The following is a 14,036-nucleotide window of genomic DNA, read 5'->3' as shown; positions in this document are numbered from 1 at the left end:
ACAATTAGTGGTCACTGTTAAAGCGTAAACATCGAGCGTTTCGGGTTCGATTTCATTACGGTGATGTTACAAAACAGTTCACGTCGCACCCATCACTGATTAATTGCTCTTTGAAAAGCGAAATTAACTTCCATTAGAGTTGAGCGGATAAAGTTGCACTTGAAAAGGGACACTCAGATTGAATCATCAAATCGGATAGACTTAATCCACTAATAAGGTTCCCGAAACTATGGTATAGTTTAGTAGATACACAAGTTTGAGTAAGATGATTTTAATAAACTTCAAATCAGAAGAGAAAGTTTTCAAAGCATTTTAACAAAAAATAAATAACAAAATAGGAACACGGCGCCAAAATCATACCACCAGCATTAGTACATAAGTACATGGCGCTAACGACACATTTCAAACTGTATCCGAGGTGTGAATATGCTGGCAAACGGCAACATTGACATCGGTGGCGCCAGTGATGGTGATAATTGATAAGCTAAGACCCTAATTAAAAGTGTCAATATGGAGTGGACCGGAAAAAAGGGGAGCGTTCAGCATCGGCCGCGCTGATGATGCTAACGCTTCCGATGCTCCCATGGAATGTTGCCCAGCGACACGTATGTTCGTCAGTCGGCGGATGGAAAATAAATTGAAATTATGAACCACCCGGCCGTGAGATGTATGCTAATAAATTTTAATTAATTTACAGCGCCACGAGGAAAAAGAACACTGCGCTCGCATGGCGCTCGTCCATAACCATAATACTACGCCCTAGTTTCCGCGACTAATAGACAGTCTGCGACCTTGAGACCGTCCGACGGAAGATCTCTGGGATTCATCTCCCTTAAGGACGCAAGAAAAATGCGTTTCTTAGTTCCTCCTTTTTTACTCCATCTGCAGCGAATCACGGTAGATCACAGACCATAGCACTCCAGAGCCTAGAGTCTTTTTTTGTACTTATGTATAGCCATAGCTCATCGTACAACGTTCGCCGAGTGATGATCTGTTCCGTAATTTGCTTTCGGAATTCTGTTCCATGCCCGTGTCCCGGTTCGATCCCAGTCCCGGCCAGATCGAACCTGTTGAAGAATGTTCGCAGCATCGGAGAAAATATGCAGATTAAATTAATATTTATTGATCAGCGACAAAGTGGATTCAAACGGGGAAGAAAAAATCGTACCGAAAGCCTCAGCGGCAGTGAAATGTGACCAGCAGACACCGCTAGAGCTACAATAGTAGAACGGGTGGCCGGCATGAGTCCCGGGCAGGCATGACTGCGCAAGCATGACTGGTTTGAATATTTTTACATAAATCAATGTACTTTAGTAGCTCGGATCGCCCACTCGAATGAAACCGAGAACAGCACTGCGGGGCACTGATAATGATAAATGTTTGCCGCTTCCATGGAAGCATTAGCATGAGCGCGCGCTCGGTTTTGATTAACTATTTTGTCAATTTGCTAAAACTTACCATAATGGGATGGGTATTAATTCACGTTTTCGATGTGGGAAGGAAGTTTGAACGTGTCAAACTGCTACCGACATCAACTGGTTACGATTAAATGTGAAACATCCCGATACACACTTTCAGCCAGCTTAATGGCACAATATATCACGTGTCACAATGGGCCGGTTGATAGGCGACAAGCCCTGCTTGCTCCGCCGGCTAACAGGAAATCAATAAATCCATGCTCGCCCATGCCCAGCCCAAGCCTGTTTACTGTCACTGCCCCCATTGTGCACCGGCATCGGTTGGGGTTTTTTTTGGTTGTTGGAAACCAATAGCCACATTTACTTCATTAAGAGCTTGTGGTTTGCCAAATGAAGCGTGTAAATTCTGTAAACCAAACCCAAGCCCGCGTTCGTGACATGCGGCTGCGTGAGCAGAAATGGTGCTCTGTAGCATAAAATAGCATGTCAGTTCGTTGAACCCCGGTAATGCATCGGATGGACTGGCAGCCGTTTTTTTTTAAATCGATTGTTCCAGGTACGATACCCACAGGACTTTGGTTATCGATCTCTTTGGTCTAAGCCTGGAAAACCAAATCAGTCAATATTATGAGTCACCCTAACCAGCGTTTGATCATCGATGAAACACGTATTATCGCAAAAAAAAAACGTTGACACCACTATGTAAATGGTTGTGGAAAAACTCATTATCGACGCCACGACGTTTGGGTCAGTTCGTGGGCCAGCGAACTCGGAAGGAACTCAAAATGAACCGTCCAGTTGACAGCAAACACGCTGCCAATTAGGTCAGAGTCATCTAATTGGATTGATGCGTGTACTTGTTTCGAACATACGGTAGTGGGCCGTTAATTATCATCCTGGACATCCTGGACGTGTTCCATTTTGGGGTCATTGTCGCCAAGCCAAGTGATAGATTGAAAATGCGCTTCCAACAACAGCCTAAACAGTTCGCCGCCGAATCGCGCAATGTCTTCACGCAGATACAAGATAGGGAGCAGCCTTAAAGGGCACCGAATGAAGAAACGAATTTACGATGCAAACTGTTGAACGCGCCGCAGTGGATCAACCGAAAGCAGATCCGAATCTAGCAACCATTGTCGGAAGGTGATATCGATCGAAGCACTCTCCGGCGGGTCAAGAAGCACGCTGCGCTGCGACGTTCCGACGGGATGGAAGTTCGCCAGTCCGCCGCAGGCTTCGGGAGGCTGGTCAAGCATATTTTTTACTTCACCCATTTTTTTATTATTGCTTCCTTTCGACAGGGTAAGGTTAAAACTGTGGCGCTAAATCAAAATTCCCCGGAACGGGGACCGTTTTACATTCGACGGTACGATTCTTAGCATCGGTTGAAGAAAAGCATCCAAATTGGGGTCAGATTTTTTGGATGAAGTTGTTTTTACTCAAAAGGTATTTTTGCTCGAATTGTTAGTCCACATGCTGGAAATAAACTTACACAAAAATTAATCCATCTTAATGTGTGTTAATTCCACTGGTCGCCTTTTACCTTTCAGGACAATTTGAACCATTGTGAGTCGAAATTATTTTGGAGCACAAGAAATAATGCTCGACAAAGCTCATATACTTTAATTACCTTTAATTTAAAATAAATCACTTGAAAGTTTTCTTCTCCAGCCCCGTTAGAGTTGACGATAATAAAGATGTAAAAGTTTGACACTGATTGTAAATCGCACCCTCCGAAAGTCCAGGGAGATCCAGGGCGTTCTGTTTCCCTGCATTCTCCGGTGCCGACTTACCGTTTTTTTTGGGGGTCGGCAGGACTGGTTGTAAATAAACTAAACGAACCATGCAAAATTGATTGAGCCATTCCGGATGCGATCCCGGGCCGAGATGCATAGCAACGACGCCCCAACGACGCCTAAGGCCGCCGTGCCCGTTATGGCGCATCTTTCTTCTCGTTCGACTCGTTCAAAATAACCCGAAAAAATGGTGCCCCATCGGTTGGTTGTGATTTTTTTTCTTGCAGCCTCCGAACTAACCCCAAAAGGAGCCCTCCGTTCGGATTTGAATAACAGTGACAACTGGGCAAATGTTCCGACCGGAGGGCCCCACTAATACACACGACAGGTGATCGGCTGTGACCTGTGAAGTCGGGAAACGATGCGGGAAAAAGTTGGTGAAGCGAAAAATCGGGCTAGACCATACGGAGCACGTGGGAGAGCAGTTGTCGCCAGTGGCCCGATTGGGTCGAGCCGTTCGCCGAAGAGCGAAGTTATCGAATGAAGTCAGCGAATTTATTAATATCCAGGATCCAGATCCTGGTCGCGTCGCTTGCCAGCACAGAAAGCCGACTGCCAGCCCACCGGGAATCGGCGAGGCCGAAGCGTCGTCGACCACCGACGAACCTTAACCTCAGCTTTCAACTTTGACTTCGTGGCTTCGTGGCACTGACATCAGGCGCACCGTTCGGGCAGGCACGTGAAATGAAGCCAAAATTGGCTGTTTGCAGGATGCAAATAACTCCTCCAACCCGATGGCCATCTGGGGGAATCTCTCCGGGCTTTCGGCCACTGGACTCAAGACTCCGTACCTCACATACTAATAAAGTGCCTTTGAAGGCTTGCTCGAGCGAGAGCGAGCATTCCGGCAAATAAATAGTAGGAAGACTTCGGCCGCCCTCCGTCAACCCTCCGCGCGTCCCCGCCATTAGTGGCAGCCATTTTTCCTCGCTTTTAATCATTCTCAGGAGAGTCGTGAATTTTGCATAATGACCGAAACAGCGGAAAGGTTTTAGACTTCTATTAATTTGGCTTCCCCAGGACCGCTTTTAGGGACACACAAGGCGTGCTTTATCGTTCAATGGGAGGGGGAGGGGACGGGGTGTGAGAGAGACAGCCCCAGGCCCCACGCCCCAAGCTCTGAGGAGTCTTGGCTTCCGAACCCGTCTTGCTCGTCGGTGTTATTCGGCCCGTTTTTGGGGAATGTCGGACACTTTTCTGTGGGCTCGCCCTCACACACTTACCCCTCTCTCTCTCTCTCTGTGTCTGTCCCTCGTGACATGCACCGAACCCCCTTCCGGCGCGTTGTCTAAACAAAGCCCCTGAGGGCGGTGGCAGGCGGCTCAGGAATCGGCCCCAAGCTTCCTTAACGTCGCCATCAAAAGAAAAGCGCACGGGGCACAGTAAACCTGTTGAGGGTTCGTGGCTGTTTGTATAGTTATTTAATTTTGTTTTTCAATTAACCACACCGACCCCGGTGAGGCCGCCAAGGTTTGGCGGTGTGCGAAAGTGTTGAGCGCTCACAGTGCACGCCCCCTTTTGAGGGTAGAACTGAGCACTTCCGCACTAACATGCGAAGAATCATGCCGGGAAGGACATGGGCGCAGGTGAACAAAGTTTGGACGTTTCCACGAAAAGGTTAATTTGGAGCAACCGGTACGAAATGGATGCCGATGCTGACATATCTTCGTCCGATTTTGCGGAGCCGCTCCACTGGACCGGCTGGAACTTGGTGGGTTGGAATTTTAAAATTAATTTTTAAATTGGCCGTCCTTTGTTTCCAAAGTTAATTTCATTCTCTTCCTGCGGAGACACCAGCCTGGTCGAAAGGGGAGATTTTTAATATCAAACAAGCAACAGCTTGAAATGTGTAGCTGCGTAGAGGGAATTGAACTTGGCTGCCGGAAGATAAAAAAAATCAAAACCGCTTTGTCTAAGTTCAGACATTTTGTTTGCGGCTTAAGCGGCCGGCTGCTCTCAGCCGCCTCCGTTCGGAGAAATCGCTTATTGCGCTCGTTGATTGCACAAGTCCTACCTACCCAGCCAGTTCCGGCCGGTCCCGTTAATCCACCCACCAGACTGTCAATATTTGGCCGGGATCATCGCTTCGCTGAGGGAACCATCGGAAGGAAAGAAAAGCGCGCCTAATCCATATGCGAGCATAATCCAACATAGATTTGAATTACCAACGGACGGGCACCGTACGCGAGCCAAAAGTGTCAACCCGAAACCGATCCGCATGAGGATGATGATGGCTTCTCGGCTTTCCCAAGAAGCCATTCCCAGCCGGGCCCCCCCGGGAGACGGAACGGAACATTTCAACTTGCCGCACCGAACGGAGAAAGTGCTTCTATAGCGACGCCCGGCAGAAAAGGGAGCATCACCCGGCTGTAGCGGGAAAAGGTTGCCGAAAGCAGCGTGACAAGAGGGCGACGTAGAACTTCACTTGGCAAGAATATCAACGTCGCTCCGTTTCGGAAGGATTACAACGAGAAAATCGTTAAATCGCTTCTATTTACTTTTCTGGTCGAGGTGTGTTTTGAAGCGGGTCGCAATCGATACGGCCGGGTGTTTCTGGGCACCGAATTCCCCCCCCGCACCCCATCACCGCAAAACCCTCTCGTCGCGGGATGTCGGATTTCGGAGCTTTGGCACCCGGGCTAAATGCAATAGAAAATCCCACCGACTGATCCAGCGGCTTCGGTCGCCCGCGTTAGACGGTTCCGATCTGTTGCTTGGGAGAAGAACTGCTTCGGAAAGCTTCCTTCAAATCAAGGCGTACTGTCCTTCTCTTGTTTGTCCACGCTCCAACTCCAACCAACCCGAGTAAGTGAAACTCTTTCCGTCGCCAAACAAAGCCCTCAAACATCGCATTCGCATCGCAATCTTTCTCGAGTGGGCCTGTTTCGGTCAAGGGTAACAACGAGGTTCGATTGGCAGCCGAAGGGAAAATGAGAAAACTTTCCACCCCTCTGCATGAGACCGGGGGGCTCAAAGGAGTTCTCTCGCCATGAGTTGCCTGCGACCGCAAAAGAAAACGCGGCTTGTGACGGGAGTGGCTACCTTTGCGGGAGGCATATTGCGACATGGGCTGAAAGAATTTGTGGCGCATGTGTGTGAGGTACCTAACATTAGCGTCACCACCTCCGGTAGCATGAAACGTGCCGAACACCGGGTCGGCTATGATTACACGCCGCTAAGGTGGCTTTTCCAACCAAACCTGAACAGTTTCTGCATACCGGCGGATGCTGAGTGGGCAGAGTGGGTGTGTACTGAATGATCCGAGACGCTGCCAACCCGACGACCGACCTTTACTTTCCACTCCGTGCTTGAGTTTGGATGAAGTTTTCCAAGGAACAAAGCTGAAACATTGCTGCGAAAGAAAAGACCTGTGGCACACATGTAGCGATGAGCGTTAGGCTTCGTCCAAACCAATTTCAAACTTCTGGCGCAATAACGGAACGGGGATAATTGAAACATTTACAGCGAAGCAATAAGCAATTTTGCGGAGAGATTTCCGAAAACCTTTCGGAATGCTGGGAATGCGTGGAACATGAGGATGATTAATTCCTTAGAGACTTTAGAGGATTTCAGATACTTTTTCTGGACTTTTATTGTAACAGGACATGTAAGATGACTAGGCTAGGCGCTAATCTTTGATAAGATCACACCTTTCAACAATAACCAGTCGCTTAAACACAGAAACATAATAACACAAATTTCTTCTAAACAAACAGCAAACTTTTTAAAAGATATTAACTCTGTTGCAACTGAACTCGGTTAGTTTAAAAACATTCTAATGATTCCCACAGCCATAATAATTGACTAATAAAAGATAAAACTAATTAATTGATGATTAAAGCTAAATTAATCTAGGTTTATTGTGCTTTTCATCTGATGTATATGGTCATCTGAACTTGTCAACTTAAGTTCATGTAGTGTCAAGGTTCGAAGTAACGTCTTTCGCTTAGCAAACGATCAATCGGCGACGGGTTACGGATGATCTACGGACGAGGTTAATATTAAACATAGGGCACTCAACAAATGATCCCCAATATACCACCAATCTTGATTCCTTACATTTCTGTGATTTACAACTTTATTTCCCATTTTTATTATGTTATTTCCTCTGTAAGATTCCGTAATTAACAGTCCATGTAGTGAGAAGTCAAACCAAATGAATATCAACATGAAAGCGATGGAAGCATTGTTTCTTAAATATAGGCTTATTCTCGTTCGCCTGATGACTTGGCCGACTCTCGTTCTGCTCTTGGACGACACACAAAGCCCGATGCAACAGTACGTACTGGCCGGCCGCACAGCACTCTGACCGCCCTTTCCGATTTTCCCGAACCGCATTCCAAATGTGCTGACTCCGGGCCAGTTCAGTCCGAATAAAGCCGACACAGGGTACCCACGGATGACGGGTCCGAAAGGATGGTTTATTTTCTTTCGGAAGCATTTTGTCTCGGAGCTCCTTGAAAGACCGTAAAGCGCAACGAAACAAAGCGCCGAATGTAACAAGCTACGGGCTCCGGAAAATGCGGGAATTTTGAATCCAGGAAAAGGAAACCGAATTCGAATGAATTACCCGGTCTGCACCGGCACCGCCACAGAAACCGGCGCGGTAGCCGTGGTGAGTGATTTACATACGTGTTGCCGGATCACATTGCGAGAAAAATGTCCTCCATTTTCCGGCTGTGTCCGCGGGCAAAAGCTCAGCCCCAAGATTGTTGCATAATTTTCAAATGTTTCTTTCTCGGCTGACAGCCGGGACACGCTGACGTTGAGCGGTTTCGCCGCATACACGTTTGGCCATTTCGCATTTTGGAAAACGTAAGACTAATTTTAATGGAATCCATGTTAGAAGAGACAACCAGAGATGCCGGAGTTCTGAGTTACCAATATGTAAAGAATAAAATAAAACAATAGATAATATAGATATTTTTTGAGTTTACTTTTCATTTGTACTACTTTGGCCAAAAAGTAACCGGAACTGGTTGTCTTCGGTTATCGGAGAATCAAAAAATTTGTTTCGAGTTACAACCGAATTCCCGAATTTTTTTGGTTCCACTAGTAAATTGGGGGTTGTTAGCAAAACTGACTTCCTTATGATGGGTACTCGTCTGCTGTCGACAAAATCAACTTTGAGACATTTTCGCGTACCACGTGGGAACCAGGACCAAATTCGACCGAATACTTTGTCATTCGTCCTTTTTGCGTACCCCAGGCCTACACAGCGTGTCGCATCAAGTGGCTAGAGTAGAGTTGATATTTCTGGACCCGGAAATGACAGACGAAACGTGTCGCTAGCGAGACACATCTTGAGAATGGGCCGACGTTGAAAAGTAATCAACTTCTAGCCTTCCAGCGATAGGGCGAGCGCAGAAAAGAAAGGGCGCGCGGAACCGGAAACAAAAAAAACCGCCAAACTCTTCCGGCCACCAAATGAACTGGCAATAAAGCAGACGGAATTGGGTTCGTTTATTTTTTCTGAATCGTCCGGACCGAACCAAAACAGTGTCCTTTTCGGGTCGTTCGGTCTCCCGCCTGTTGGCTAGTTAATTGTGCCCACACCCGTGCCCGTGCCCGGAAGGACAGCAACACGCGGCAACATAAAAGTGGCGTAAGTACATAAATAAAATTAAATAACAATTTCGCAGGCGGTCCTGTGCGGTGCGACCGGGACATAATGGGGAGCAAAAACGGCCAGCCAAAAGCAAGAAGAAGAAAGCCAACAGGAATGCATCAAGAAAAAGTGGGAAAAGAAAACAATATTCCTTGCGATTCTCGCTGCGATGTCGCATACTCCTTCCGAGTGGCTCGAGCCACGCCGGCCAAAAGTGCCCAAAATCAGTGTGTGTGTGTGTGTGTATGTGTGTGTGTGTGACTGTAACCGGTGTGGCATGTGGCCAGCTCGTAAGGTTTATTATTCCCCTCGCACGTTCGCTCTCTCTCGCGCTGTGTCCCGCGCCAGGAACGGAGACGTACTATTCATTTTCTCATAATTCCCTTACATTTATGAGCCATCATGATCGGAATGACATTTTTTCCTCACTCGCGTCCACCTCGGGGGGCAGCGGGTGGGTCCTTACCCGGCAACCGGCCCCCGGGTCGCCCACGACGTGTCCGTTGAGTCGTTAGCGAAATTGATCCCAAAACTCGAGCATTATGGCGGCCCGGAATGGGGCGCCTTTTATGTTTCATTTTTCGCCAAGAGTCTAATAAAATCTAATTTGATGAATCGACACGTTCTCCAGCCGCCCCCTCCCCCCACCGGTGACGGTGATGATGGCCGCGTTTAGTGGTGGCGCCCGTTCGCAGGCGGCAAACACTGCTTCGCTCCGCTGGTGCCGAGCGTGGACGTTACCAACGTAACGACCGGGGCGCGTCTCATAAAATGTCGTCGCTGTAGAACCCGCTGAGGACGCGTGTTGTTGGGGGCCACCGGTCCCGCCAAAAATCTGTGCCCCGGTCCGTGATTTCGTGTGGCCGCGTCGGGCCCGAGCAGGGTTCCCCACGTAAAACCGGTGTCAGGTTTCCAGGCCGCATGGAAGGTCCTTGCTGCCTGCCTTGCTGTTCCGCGGGCTCGTATGGCGCCCGGAGAAATCTTCAAATGTCGCACCCAGCCAGGGCCAGGCGAAAAGAAACAAAACCAACCGTGTGTGTTGCTTCTTTCTATTGCTCCCTCGCGAAACAATTGGCGTCAATTATTTACACGAGTCTCTCGTTAATTCTGGTGCACGATTTCCGTGGATGCGCTTGCCGTCGACTTTCGCAACGGAAGACACCATCAAAGAGTGTGCTGCCTTTGTGTCGTTCCGGTTCCGTTGTTTGGGAGGTACCCTCGGTGCCGGTGACTCGGTAGCGAAGGTCTAGATGCTCAAATGAAACCTGTTTTATGTCGTTAACGATCGCAGCAGCCCTTGGCGCAGAGCGGTGAGCGCGACGGCTCCTCGTTTGAAGTGGCTTTTAATGTGCTCTGCGCTCTGGGGCTCTCTGCAGGACAGCGGAGTCTGTGGCTAACAGACATTAGTGTATGTGCACAGAATGTTGTCCTGTATTTGTGCACTACCCTTGAAATGTAAATGTACCAATTGCTCGGTCGCCAAGGGGACTAGGGTCCGTGACCAAGCACTCCATTAGGCCCACCACTCGGAGAGGTTAACCGAAAGCCTCTTAATCATAATTCAATACGCGCCACGTACGCCCGTGTCTGGACTGGAGCCATAGTCCTGCACCGGTAATCGGATTAGGCATCACTAATCTACCGAGACAAGAGTGTGGCTTTCCCTCGGTTGAGTCACTCGATGCACCTTCGACTACTGGACGAGCACACCACTCTGCCGAGCTGGAACCGAGCTGGTTGGGCGTGAAAAATACTCACAATTTTTGTCGGGATAAATGGATTATCTCGTACAACCGGACAACGTTGCCGGCTTTAAGACAAAAATCTGTTTTTATCGGTGGCGAGTTTGCTCGGGGAAACCTAATGGGCTCTGGGGGTGTTACCGAACCGGATGGGTGAGAACCTCGACAAATAAAACTCCAATCAAAAGCAGCTTAAATCGGACCGTAAGCCGCTTTGCTATAGGAAATTTGAGAGTTTTTTGGGGGATTTTTTTACGCCTATACGCCTACGAAGTTTTTGCGTTTCGCATATTTACTGCCAAAAGTAAGGTTACGTTTGAGGTTATTGATAAAAATCCAATTTTATGCCGTCTAATGACCAAGATGCTTTAAAATGCTTTCTGTCGACATGAAAGAGTAAGCGCAATGAAATGGAGAACTTTAAGCGAATCCTATTTCCACGTCTATGTTATTTTAATGAAAAGCTTTCGGAAGAAACTATTTCCGTGTTGTGAAAATCTTTCGGTCGGATCTATCCAATTTGTTAGATAAAATCCCGTCCAGGAGATACGGCCACTTGGGCAACTGTTTCTTCCACTTATCGCGATGTCGTCCAGACATTAGCATTGGTTGGTCATCCACCAGCTTATGAAGGCAGGTGGGCATGGTTCGTAATTACCACTCAACTTCATATTTTTGCACCCACGTTCCGCACGAGTCGCTCACGACCGAACAGAAAAACTTTCCAGCCCCACCGATGGAGGCGCCTTGTCTCTGACAGCAACGGGTGAACGGGGTCAAAAGAACATCAACCAGCACACCCGATCGCGTCCGCGGAGTGAAAAGCGTACTCCAGTATTGATGAAAAACATTTTGCTTTCCACCAACAACTGCGGAATCGTAATTTTGTAGGAGAAAGAAAGTTTCCCAATCTCCAACCGTTGAATGTTTTACCTTCCAACCGAACCATAACGTTCCGGAACGAGCAGTTCTGTGATGTAAAAGTAAGATTCGTCCTTTAGTATGACCCACCCCCTAGAAGATGCTCGGTCGCCCTGCTCGTGCTGATCCGACCGGTTCTCGATTGTGGCTGAGGAAATCTTTTTCACAAATTGAAATCCGGTTCGCTCTCGGAGGTGGGCCGGAGAACGAGAGAGATCAAATCGCTATCTGTCGGTGCGCTGTGTGCTTTTCGCTAGATTTTTCACTTTTCCCAGCAGTGTCCCCCTCGAAGAAACAAAAGGTACCGACAGTAAGCTACGGAAGGTATACGCGTCTTGGGTTGGGTAGCGAAGTTGCGAAGTTTTCACAAACCACACAACCAACCTCATCCAGCTCTGTCTAGGGCGAACGGGAGGCCTCGATGAACGACAGCTTCGGATGTTGTCGGTGCACGGGTCCGGACTGGCGCAAATGGTGCAAAGTGTTGCTCACATCGATGATCTCCGGGTGATATCGATAATGGAAAACGGCGAAAATCTGGTGACTGATGCTCGTGGCGTCATCAGACGCAATCGAACCGAGCAGGAGACAAAAACTTCATGGACATGAGACTATAGAGAAATGATTGCAAACGGTTCTTGTCCGAATCGAATCGACAAGTACAATTTACGTACTGACCACACTTTCTTTGGAACATTGTTCCAAACCACATACCACAATGCAAACAGTATCTGGTAGATCCTCTGGTTGTCACCGAGTCGGCCAGAAAGAAGGAATTCGCCAGTTTATCTCGCACCGCACAAAGACACACAGCGTTGGAGGGTAAAATCATTAGTACGATGCCGGCGCGACAGATGGCCGAGAAGCTCTACCATCTGGCGCTTCTGGTTGACCACCGAATGAAACATTTTCGTCTAGGTTTTTCGCCAACATCTTTCGGAGTTTTTCAGACGCCACGAGACACGCAACCCTGGTGCTCGAGAGACCAGCAGGCACCGACCAAGGATTCTGAGCCAGGGCTGTCAACTTTGGACTCGGTGGCTTGGACTTCTCGGTAGCTGAAGTGATGAAAGCAACCGGTCACCGGGCCAGCAAGATGCCGAACGTCTTAAAACCGGATCCGGGGCGCCGAAACCGAACAGAAAACTTTCATTTCCTGTGCACGGCCAAGTGGCAAGTGTTTGGAATGAACTTTGGGATCGTTTTCAGCAGTTTTACCCCAATTGCAGTGCACTCTCGCCGTTTCGGGATGGCGCGTTAACTGTATCTGACAATTAGTGGCACCACCGGGCGAGGCTTGAGAGCTGAGCGCCTCGAAGTTTGCTACTGATTGACCGTTATCGTTTAAGTTGGTGAGATGAGATTTGCCTCCGAAACCAACGAAACCGTATCCGAGTGGCGCAGGAGACCAACCGAAAGGACTTTAGCGTGAAGTGAAAAGTAATTAATAACTTTACTCACGCTTGCGAAACGGATACTTTTGACAATGTTGCAAACCGATCGGCCATCGTTTGCCAAGGGATTTTGGGACCACTAATGAATTATAATTTCCGTTATGGCATGTTTTACCTGAAGCTACAATGTAGGATTTTGTACATTATAAAAAACTTTTCATTTATTTCAATACATTCTTCGATGTTGTCAATCCTCTGAATCCTCTTCTTAACCAGCAATTATGTTTTTATCTCTAATTTGATGAGTAATTTCGGTGAAAATAAAAATTAGCAGACCGTCAATCAGTAAAATGAAGCAGAAAGCATTAGCGGAGACATTTGGACCCCGGCTCTTGCTGGCAGATAATCATCGCAGTGTGATTTGCATTGCAATTACGAGCCCTTCAAGATGGGAAGCAAGATATCCGCACCGTACCGTCGGGAGCAGTGGCGTCGACGGGGAGTAGCTTGTCTGTTGCTTCTCTCTGGGAGCAAATTGAGCAAGCGTGAACCTTTCTGCTATCATTCACGTGCTGCAAAACAGGCTCCAAGCTCCTGCAGCCTGACGCCGGAAGCGCCCGGACTTTAATCGTGTTACTGTGCTACACCATTTCTTCTGCATGCCATTCTGTCTATGCTCGCCCTCTAGACCTAGAACATAGCATAATAGAGGGCGGCGGGAGCAGAAAAAAGGCCCCGGAGCGACAAGGGCTGCTTTTGTGCCGATTACTCAGTAAGCGATTTGTCAGATTAGCGCCACCGGAGGGCTACTTACTTCATTGCTGCATTTATGCGATGCACTTCCGTTGCCCAGCCGTTGGGTTGATGGTGATGGCCCGATGCTCGACGTTATCTGCGCCGTTCCAGGCTTCGTCACCCGGGCAGTAGCGCCACGTGGCGAGAGACCTATCTGGGGTGCTGGCTGCCGCTGCTACTGTTGTCGCTGACACTGGCACTCTAGATTACTTGTATTATTTTATTCACTCTTCTCACACACTGACCGACACTGATGCGAATAAAATAAGCAAACAATATTATTTTGCTACTCACGATCGCGATCCAAACTGATCGTTTTATTGTAACGCTTCACTTCCTGTTAGATTAGAACCATGCTCATG

The sequence above is a fragment of the Anopheles cruzii genome, chromosome 2 (genome assembly GCF_943734635.1).
Source record: "Anopheles cruzii chromosome 2, idAnoCruzAS_RS32_06, whole genome shotgun sequence".
In the NCBI taxonomy this organism is placed as follows: Eukaryota; Metazoa; Arthropoda; class Insecta; order Diptera; family Culicidae; genus Anopheles; species Anopheles cruzii.
The sequence above is the reverse complement of the archived record's forward strand: the minus strand, read 5'-3'. Positions refer to the sequence as shown.